The sequence below is a fragment of the Rattus norvegicus genome, chromosome 4 (assembly GCF_021556685.1).
Source record: "Rattus norvegicus strain SHRSP/BbbUtx chromosome 4, alternate assembly SHRSP_T2T, whole genome shotgun sequence".
NCBI lineage: Eukaryota > Metazoa > Chordata > Mammalia > Rodentia > Muridae > Rattus > Rattus norvegicus.
In genome coordinates, this window is record NC_141537.1 from 82,183,212 (window position 1) to 82,194,457 (window position 11,246).

Genomic DNA, 11,246 nt, shown 5'->3' on the forward strand with positions numbered 1-11,246 from the left:
TGTAAAGAAACTCACCCAGAAGCCCACTGCCGGTCTCTTTGAGTAGGCTCTGGATCCACAGGTTCAACCAGATTGAAAACATTTAGGAAAAATTGCTGATCACATAGACATGTTTTTCATATTTTTTTCTAAACAATATAGTATAGCACCTTTGGCATCCATATCAGGCCAGACACAATGAATACTCTATGGTGGTTTAAAGCATGCAGGAGGTCTATGAAGACACCACACCATTTTGTGCAAAACTGATCACATTCTGGCATCCATGGGGCTCAAGCTCTACTGGCGACCATGTGTTCAGGGTGTCCAGTGTTGGTGCTATACATCCCTTATTATGCTCTTAAGGGGAGCTTCCCTATCAGCTAAGGTTCAGATCGTCTTTAAAGACCACGCTTTCCTAAATGAATTTCCTAGATGTAGTTCCCATTGAAAGCTAGTTTATCAAATAAGTGCTACCTGTTTTCCCTTCTGTGGCAGGGTCTTTCCAGCTCAGACCAGTCTTGAACTTGAGATGCAGCAGAGGATACCCCTGAGCTTTTGACCATCTTGCCTCTGTCTCCCAGGTGCTGTGATGACAACCATGTCACCATGACAGGGTTTACATGGTGCTGAAGACCTAACCCAAGGATTCTTGCTTGTGGGCAGGGCACTCTAACAATTGAGCAACATCCCGGCCAACTTAAAAAATCTTAATACATAAGATGGAAATAGAATAGTTCAATATAAGCTAACCATGCAGCAGCATTAAATTAAGACTGACCAGAAAGCCAATCACATTGAAAATTAGAATATGTTACCCTCTGTTTACTAAAGGCAGCAGAGGCAAGCAGGAAAGGGACAAAGAGAATGAAGCTTCCATGAAATGAAGTGAGACTCAAGGGCAGTACCCACTCCAGTGGAACACTGGTTGATTGGAGTGAACATTAAGGGTAGGGCAGGTGGTTACTAGCAATTTTAACAATTAAGTCAACATAGCAAATACAGCGAAATGTCTCTGTACCCTTCAGATATCCAAATCCTTTTCAAGTCCATTTCCTTAAGAAAAGTCAACTAACACAGGCAGTGCCTCTATAGGCTACAGTCCATACAGGACAGGAAGTAATACAACACTTCAGAATGAGGCCGAACTAATTATGAACTGGTATGGAAAGACCTCTGAGACATACTGCTGGGTCAGAAACCAAATTACACAATCGCAATACCCTGTGATCTCATTTACACAAAAGTGTCATGTGTGTAAACTGTTGACACACCCCCTCGGGAAGGTTCTCCTGAATCCTTGTCCTTACATCTGACTGATTCACTGCACACGTCCTTGGGTTGTCTTTTGCTATGTTTGTACCTTGTCCTACTAGTTAAGTTTTCATGTGAGTACACTGAAGACCCGCCCCCAAGAGCACCACACTGATAAGCTTCCTTCATACACACAGGATAGGCAGGTTGTGGTCCCATTCACTCCCCACCCCCTTTAAGTCTTTATTGAGACAGGGTCTCACGTGTATCTCTAACTGGCCTGGAGCCCGGTATATAAACCAGACTGTCCTTGAACTCACAGAGATTCCCCTGCCTCTGCCTCTGGAATGCCAGGTTAAAGGCCTGCACCATCTCACCTGGATGTGAATACTAGTTAGACAAATAATGATGCAGCCAGTGAAAACTGGCAGCCTCCATACCTCCAAGCCCATCTCAGAAGGCTTTGAGTAATGAAAGACAATGGTATCTTGTTATAACCTACGGTTTTCATGAATATATACAGATTGTTAGTCCACTCTCCTCCTTCCGATAACCAATAAACTTAGTAAAATATTTTTATAATGCTGAGTGAAATATGAGTATCTTTTGTTTATTTGTTCCCTATCTTGCATATGTGGCCTAAAAGAAAAGAAGACTGTTTTAAAAAGAAAAATCACACATTGGGGTTAGAAAGATGGCTCCCTCTTTCTAGGAGGGTTAAGAGCGCTAGCAGCCCTTCCGAAAGGCCCAGGTTCAATTCCCAGCACCCATAAGGTAGCTCACCGTCATCTGTAACTCCAGTCCCAGAAGAGTCAATGCCCTTTTCTGACCCATGTGGACCCTGTACACCATGGTACACAGACATATATTCAAGTAAAGCACCCACACATATAAAATAAAAATAAATAAAACCTCAAAAATTCACAGGTTAGCAATTAGTACTTCCTTACGGGTATTTGTGTGCGGGTTAGAGTAAACTATGTGCTTTAGAGCATCAAACAGAGGTATAATTGATGGTGCCCGTCACATGGTACCTAATACAACATCAAACAGAGGTACAATTGACGGTGTCCATCAAATGGTACCTAATGCAGCACAGAACTTGAGATGTCATGAAACTCGATGATCTGACTTTAAAAACATCCTGCTGTTGCTGAATGGTGGTGGTCACTCCTCTGAGGGCAGCACTGAGGAGGCAAAGTCAAGCCGATCTTTGACTGAGTTTCAGGATAGCCAGGGCTACACGGAGAACCTTGTCTCATGTAAAGAAAAAAAAAAGAAAGGAAGAAGAATAAAATGACAAGAAAATGTCCTTGATACCGTCTGCTATCATCCTGGACCAAAGGACAAAGACTATGGAGGCCCACCTGTAGCTTACATAAGAAGTGAGAAGGACTTCTGTAAGGCAAAGGACACTGTGGTTAGGACAAATCGGCAACCAACAGATTGGGAAAAGATCTTTACCAATCCTACAACAGATAGAGGCCTTATATCCAAAATATACAAAGAACTCAAGAAGTTAGACCGCAGGGAGACAAATAACCCTATTAAAAATGGGGTTCAGAGCTAAACAAAGAATTCACAGCTGAGGAATGCCGAATGGCTGAGAAACACCTAAAGAAATGTTCAACATTTTAGTCATAAGGGAAATGCAAATCAAAACAACCCTGAGATTTCACCTCACACCAGTGAGAATGGCTAAGATCAAAAACTCAGGTGACAGCAGATGCTGGCGAGGATGCGGAGAAAGAGGAACACTCCTCCATTGTTGGTGGGATTGCAGACTGGTACAACCATTCTGGAAATCAGTCTGGAGGTTCCTCAGAAAATTGGACATTGAACTGCCTGAGGATCCAGCTATACCTCTCTTGGGCATATACCCAAAAGATGCCCCAACATATAAAAAAGACATGTGCTCCACGATGTTCATAGCAGCCTTATTTATAATAGCCAGAAGCTGGAAAGAACCTAGATGCCCTTCAACAGAGGAATGGATACAGAAAATGTGGTACATCTACACAATGGAATATTACTCAGCTATCAAAAACAACGGCTTTATGAAATTCGTAGGCAAATGGTTGGAACTGGAAAATATCATCCTGAGTGAGCTAACCCAATCACAGAAAGATATACATGGTATGCATTCACTGATAAGTGGCTATTAGCCCAAATGCTTGAATTACCCTAGATGCCTAGAACAAATGAAACTCAAGAGGGATGATCAAAATGTGAATGCTTCACTCCTTCTTTAAAAGGGGAACAAGAATACCCTTGGCAGGGAATAGAGAGGCAAAGATTAAAACAGAGACTGAAGGAACACCCATTCAGAGCCTGCCCCACATGTGGCCCATACATATACAGCCACCCAATTAGACAAGATGGATGAAGCAAAGAAGTGCAGACCGACAGGAGCCGGATGTAGATCGCTCCTGAGAGACACAGCCAGAATACAGCAAATACAGAGGCGAATGCCAGCAGCAAACCACTGAACTGAGAACAGGACCCCCGTTGAAGGAATCAGAGAAAGAACTGGAAGAGCTTGAAGGGGCTCGAGACCCCATATGTACAACAATGCCAAGCAACCAGAGCTTCCAGGGACTAAGCCACTACCTAAAGACTATACATGGACTGACCCTGGACTCTGACCCCATAGGTAGCAATGAATATCCTAGTAAGAGCACCAGTGGAAGGGGAAGCCCTGGGTCCTGCTAAGACTGAACCCCCAGTGAACTAGACTGTTGGGGGGAGGGCGGCAATGGGAGGAGGGTTGGGAGGGGAACACCCATAAGGAAGGGGAGGGGGAGGGGGATGTTTGCCCGGAAACCGGGAAAGGGAATAACACTCGAAATGTATATAAGAAATACTCAAGTTAATAAAAAAAAAAAAAAGAAGTGAGAAGGAAAACTCTCTCTCTCTGTCTCTCTGTCTCTCTGTCTCTGTGTGTGTGTCTCTGTCTCTGTGTGTGTGTGTGTGTGTGTGTGTGTGTGTGTGTAAAAGATGACTCGTGTATGTAACAGAAATAAGCTGTTGTGTTTTAGGACTTGTTCCTTGTCCCTGTAACAATCCACACTTGTGATTATTCTTACAACTTAAAGGAAGAAAAAGAACACTATGTCTTGCCCCTAGATCTGGAAGTCTGGAAGCCTGTGGCTAATGTTCTGCACTGACCACATACAATCTAATGGCATTAATGAGTCAACTTTCTTGAAATGCAAAAGAACCATTCAACTTACAGCATATGTTTGATCAAATATTAGTTGCTATAAGGGGATCAGCTAGCTACAATGAAAATTTTAAAATACTTCTCAAATTCACATTGTTTCTGCCCCTGCATCGTACTCTTCATATAAAATAGAGCCAAGCCTTCTTAGTACTGCCGTTCTCTCAGCCTGGAAGTTCTTTCCATTTTTGTTACAGAGTTCCGTGGATCCCTAAGGCCCACTGACAAACTGGCTAGCCCAAAGTAGCCACACACTTTGCCATGTTCTCCTCAGCAGGGTGTATTTTTATAATACGGTGAGTTTAACTTTATTAGGTTCCCATCCTAAGCCCAACCCTCGTGCTATACTCCCAAGTCCGAATGTGGGTTTCAGGATGGCTGGAACTAGGGATTCTTCCTTTTTATGTTCTCAGGAACTAATACTCTCAAAAGGGTGCTCATGAAATTAATGGTTTTTTTTCATGGTTCCTCTTTGTCACACAAAGCAAAGCCCTGCATAACTATCCCAGGTAGCTCCTGCCTACCCAGAAGCTTCAGATAGTCAACAGTCCAGAGAGTGCCTAAGGACCCTGCAAGCCAATGGGCTTAGCCAGGCAGCAGTGGGAAGGCTGTCCTGGCCAGGGAACAGGAAGTTTACAGAAAACAGTTGGTTTCTTTGAAAAGGAGTTTCTCCACATACAAAAGGCTTCAGTCAGCCTCACAGCCTAAAGACGGAAGTTCTTTATTCCAGATCACATAATTGGCATGCAAAGAAAAATGACCTCAGAATGTTAGTCTTCGGAAAATGTATGTTTTCTTTCATTTAAAATAAAAGTCATGGAGAAAAAAAACAAATAAAGGAAAGGAGCCAAGAAAAAGACTCTCAAGTTATCGAGGAATTAAAGAAGCTATTTCAACTCTTCAGCCTGCCTAGAAAGTGCATTTTCCCCTCTCATACTCTGTGTCTGTCTGTCTGTCCGTCCCTCTCTCCCTCTTCCTCTTTGCTACTAGGTATTTGAACCTAAGGCCGTGGGCATGCTAAGCATATGTCCCCCAACCCACTTCTTCTTGTGGTATTTTGTGACAAGCTCTCACAACATCGCTCATGCTGGTCTTGAACCTGTTATTTAGCCCAAGTGGGTCTTGAACTTGTGATCATCCTGCCTCTGCCTCCCAATTAGAAAGAATCTATATTGGAACCACCAGTCCAAGCTGTAGCCAAAAATATAAAGAACGTCTAACAAAAATATAAGGAACGTTTTTTTCTCCAGGAAAGCCTCTGGTAACCTCAGTGCAAGCAAGAAGCTTTAAGGTCATTGGAAACTTTTGGGAATTCTGTGCTAAACTCTTTTCAATTTTATTTTATTTTGGGCGGGGAGGGGCTAAGCATGTGGAGGTCAGAGGGCAGCTTGTAAGAGTTAGTTCTCTCCATCCACAGGTGGATTCTGGAGATAACACCCAGCTTGTTAGGGTTTTCAGCAAGCACTTTCACCCACTGAGACAATTGTCATCCCAGAATCCCTCTCTGATCTCTTGACGGGTGCTGAAGAAGTATCCAGATGTGGGATTGAATACCACTAATCCCCAAAAATCAGGAAGCAGAGACAGGCAAACCTCTGAGTTCATGGATATTGTGGCCTAAATAGCTAGTTTGGGCCAGCTAGAGATGCATAGAAAGACCATGTCTCAGAAGAAGAAGGGGAAGGCGAGAAGAAGAGGTGGAAAGAGAGAGAGACATGGACCACAGCCGCTAGTAAGAGGCCATTCATGAATTTGTAGAGAGGTCAGTGGCAAAGTTATAAGCAAGCTGATTTGCATAAAACTGATGAGTCCCGAGCTGCTGGCAGCATGTTGCAAGGTTATACATTTTTGTCAAATTTGCAAAACTAAGATACTCGCCCTCACTTAAGTCAGACCACTGTCTCTCTTCCCTGGCGTTCTTTCTGCCCTGCTTCCTCTTGAGTGGTACAGTACTAGAGTGGCTGCAAACACTGAGACCTAAAAGGAGGTTAAATCGGTAAATGTAGGTAATTTGGGTTTAATTGGGTATTTACGTATTTCCTGGTTACTTTTCTTTTATAATTTTCAATTTCATTTATCTATGGTATGTGCACAGTGTGCAGAGGTCAGAAAGCAACTTTTAGGAATCGCTCTCATCTTCTAATATACAGGTACCAAGGATTGAACTTAGGGCATCAGGCTCGGTGTCAAGTGCCTTTCTTTACTAGCTATCTTGATGACCCTGTACTCATGTCTATGTGTAAGTAACTTGTTACCTGCTCTTCCCCAGTAAGAATGACTTTCAGGCATATTTACTAAGTATTATGTTAACCAGTCTAATACCACAAGTTGAAAGTTGCATGCCAGGGTTAATCCACCATATTTGGACAGGATGGTGAAAGATACTGTATTCTCAATTACACAGTCACCATGTCCTATGACTTCTTTCTCCCTTCCTCCTGGTCCTACCTGTTTATTTTTTTATTTTCTCCAATGAAAACTCTACTCGCTCTTCAAGATGCAGTCAAACACCATCACCTTGGCAAGGGCTGCCTATGAGGGTGATAAATGTTGTCTCCATCATCTGTGCTCTTTTCCCACTCTATTGCTTTTGGTCTGGGTCTTTATTTAAAAACAAGCCAGCAAACATGACATTTGTAAACTTGGTTATCTTTTCCACACTAGAGTATAAACTCTTGAATGTCTGACTAATTTGTATTTCCTGCAGTGTCAATCCATAGTGGCTAAACGGTGCCCTATGAGTTTAGTTTTCTAAGTTGCTCTGGTCTTTTGTTAACACTATGCTGGATACATAATTGTATACAGTGTTACACAAGGATGGATACAAACATATCATTTATTTACAAACAATTAACAATCTACTAATCTAAGTGTGGGTGGCTTCATAAAATGAAGTTCTGGGTAGTAAATTAATCCTTGCAAGACTAAGGGCTTAGAAAGAAGACAGTGAAGACCATTGAAGGTCATGATTTGCATATTGATCTAACTGTATGCTTATTCTCTTACAAGCATATAATTAACTTTGCTTTTATTGAATTTTGGCTCTAAACCAATTTTATTAGTCATAGTTTCACTGTTAATTTCAGTGAGGTATAAGGGACGGTGTTTGTTAGGAACACGGTGTGTGGCTAAGAGAGCAGATTCAGTCCATACCCGTCATACTGCTTTGAAGTCGCTGCATTAGATCAATAACTGTGTTCCACCTTTATGACATTTCTATGGACATGAAGTATTTCGGGGTGGAGACTAGACTAAAGTCCATCATAATTCAGAGGAGATCCACATATACCCATAATTAGAACTGTTATTTTTCATGAAGGCAAGGGAATACACTGTACTCTGACAAATAATGGAAAATTTAAAGATGTCTTTCCTGTAATTAGAGACATCAAGGAAAAGAATACTGACTTGGGATTCAAACACTTGAGCAATAGCTTCTACAATGGTAATGGCTCTCTGCATTTACAGCTATGAAAAAGAATGAGAGTGTCTGTTCTGCCTCTCATGGGCCTGTGTTTAGGACTCAAAGGAACTCTCATCAATTTGAAGGTATACATTTGCTATTAACTCCTATCCCAGATAATAGATATTAACAAGATTTTTTTCATTCCAAATCCCTACAGGACTTGAAAGGGATTTGTTTAATTTGGGACAATATTTTATGTGGAAAATACTTAATGTTAAAGTAAGAAACACCAAGCAGTCATGGTATTACACAGCTTTAGTCCCACCACTTGGGAGGCAGATACAGGCAAATCTCTAAGTTTGAAGCCACCCTAGTCTACAAAGCAAGTTCAGGGACTACAGAGAAATCCTGTCTTGAAAACTGAAAGAGGACCGGACAGAATGGCTCCGGCAAAGAAGGGTGGCAAGAAGAAGGGCCGTTCTGCCATCAATGAGGTCGTGACCTGAAAACACACCATCAACTTTCACAAGCGCTTCCATGGAGTGGCTTCAAGAAGCGTGCTCCTCGGGCACGCAAAGAAATTTGGAAATTTGCCATGAAAGAGATGGGGACTCCAGATGTGCGCATAGACACCAGACTCAATAAAGCCGTCTGGGCCAAGGGAATAAGGAACGTTCCATACCACATCAGAGTACGTTTGTCTAGAAAGCGTAAGGAGGATGAGGATTCACCAAACAAGCTCTACACACTGGTAACTTACGTGCCTGTTACCACATTCAAAAATCTACAGACGGTCAATATGAATGAGAACTAACTGCTGAATGTCAAGTAAAGTTCAGAACTGCCTCAAAAGAAAGAAAGAAAAAAAGAAAGAAAGAAAGAAAGAAAGAAAGAAAGGAAGGAAGGAAGGAAGAAAGGAGGGAGGGAGGGAAGGAGGGAGGGAGGGATGTAGAGAGGAGGGCTGGAGAGATGTCTCACCAGGTAGAGGTACTTGTGGAGCCTGAGAATCCCAGAGGCCCCTGCAATGGGAAGAAGAACCAATCCTTGCAAGTTGTCCTCTGACTGTCACAAGTGTGCCATGGCACCTACCTGTCCCCATCATATACAAGCACACGTAAATGAGAGGGAAAAAAGTGTATTAAAAATTTTTTTAAATGTTTTTAATCTTTTTTTCTTGTCTTGTACATTCCATTCCAACCACAGTTTCCCCTCCCTCCACCCCTCCGAGGCCCTTCGCACCTCAAAACATATTTTTAAGATAAATAAAATAAAATAAGGGACATGAATGTAGAGCTTTTTGTCTGTTGTTAAATAGTTAAAAAACAAAAACAAAGACGTCCTTTATTGGTACAGCTCCCTGCCCCCATGATTTAGGTAGATGACACACATTTTAGGGTTTTCTTCTTAACCCCCCGAGGCTGAAGTCCCTTTATAATGTAGCATTATTTTTCTACAGTAAGGTTTTCTCAGGGCCTCTAATGGTCACTATGACATAGAGACAGTTACCCTGGTTGGTAGGATGTCATACAGGTGAAGGCAGGTACAAGATAGAACAAGGCCTGTCATTGGATGAGAAGGAAGGATGGGTGGGAGGAAAAGTTTTAGAGGGAGGAGGAGACTGTAGGAGAGAGAAGAACCAGCGGAGAGAACGTGGAGGCTGATGTTAAGATTCCTCTCTGCACATTTACAGGTTGTTATGAATATTCTTAAGGGATGGATGTGTATGTTGAGGGTGTAAGCCCATGAGTTTAAGAAAAAACACATACTCGGGTCATTCGTGTCATAAGAATGCCAAATCTTGAGGGGGGAGGGGGATGTTTGCCCGGAAACCGGGAAAGGGAATAACACTCGAAATGTATATAAGAAATACTCAAGTTAATAAAAAAAAAAAAAAAGCAAAAAAAAAAAAAAAAAGGAATGCCAAATCTTTTGCTTTATTCACCAAATATATACTCCAGGTACACTGGATGGAAAATTCAGGAAGCATAGGGAAAACCGGCTTATTCCCTCAGGAACAAAGGAAAGAGGAACAAAAGAGAGGAACTGATTATCGCCCAGGTGTACCACCCAGGTGTGTGGCTACAGGGCCAGGGTGTTCCTTTGTTAGGAACAAAAGGCTTCTACATGCATCATCAGGGCTTCAACACTGTAGGGTACCCAGGAGGGTCCGACACGTGTACAGGTCTTTGTATGTCTAGGTGAGCAATTATATCTTATCAATTGGATCAGAGGTTATTGTGTTGTGTGTTCTTTCATGTGGTGATTTAATTGAATTTAAGAGAGTTTGTGGTGGCTGGAGACACTGGGCTGCCACAGAATTGAGATGTGTGTGTTTGGCATGGTGGCAACGTACCTTGGGAACTGGATGGTAGAGAGATTGTTGCCAGGCTCAGAGAGAAGCCATCGGCAGTGTGGTATGAGATAGAGCAGAGCAGGTGAGAGGCTTTGCTGACTGAGATGAAGATATCTACCAGATATCTTGAGGCACTGTGATGCAGGACCTAGTGTAGGATAAAAGACAGCCAATTTTTTTTTATAATTTTGCAGCAACACTGGTTAGCTTTAATTGTCACCCTGACAAAGCCAAGAGTCATCTGAGAAGAGAAGCTTCAATTGAGGACTTGCTCAGGAGGTCATCATGGGTGTTAATTCATACTGGAGGGTCCAGCCCACAGTGGGTGATGTCATCTAGGTAAGTGGTCCTGAGGGGTGTGTGTGTGTGTGTGTGTGTGTGTGTGTGTGTGTGTGTGTGTTCCTTGGTTGGAGGTAATGCAGTGTGGGACAGCAAGCAGACCTGCTGTCAAGTTCCCGCCTTTACTCCCCTCAAGGATGAACTGTGACCTAGAACTGTAAGTCCAATAAATCATTGCCTCCTCTAAGTTGCATCTGGGCAGGGTGTTTTATCAGAGCAGAAGATATTAAAATAGAGTGATGGGCCCATTATAAAATAATTCAAGGGACAGGTTGTTCGTGCTAATATGACAAGCAAGAGACCCAAGGAGACAACCGTGGGAAGATGGGAACTGGCTGCTGCAAGTTGTCCTCTGACTTCCTCACACACAGGCAGAAAATAACCGCAACAAACAAGCCACGAAGAAGAAGCTGGGCAAACAAAACTCTCGCTGACCTGTTCTTCTGTCCCCGCCTTTAAGAATCACCCTATGGAGATGGAGCTTGCTCAAACCTCTGCTTCTTCATCTTTTCCCGGTTGCCACCAATCAAATCCTACTTTATTTCCTTTTTCCGAATCCTAAATCCATTACAAAGCGGCAAATATCACCAGATTTCTGTATAATTATTGCTCCTGGTCTTTTAAATTTAGATTTATTTATTTTATGTGTGTGGCCATTTTGCCTACATGTATGTCTGTGGGAATCAGAGCAAATT

The 11,246-nt window shown here is 42.5% G+C and overlaps 1 pseudogene; it reads left to right on the forward strand.

Annotated features, from left to right (window-relative positions):
• Positions 1-8,299: 8,299 nt before the first annotated feature.
• Positions 8,300-8,673, forward strand: LOC108350860 (60S ribosomal protein L31 pseudogene; annotated as a pseudogene).
• Positions 8,674-11,246: the final 2,573 nt, after the last annotated feature.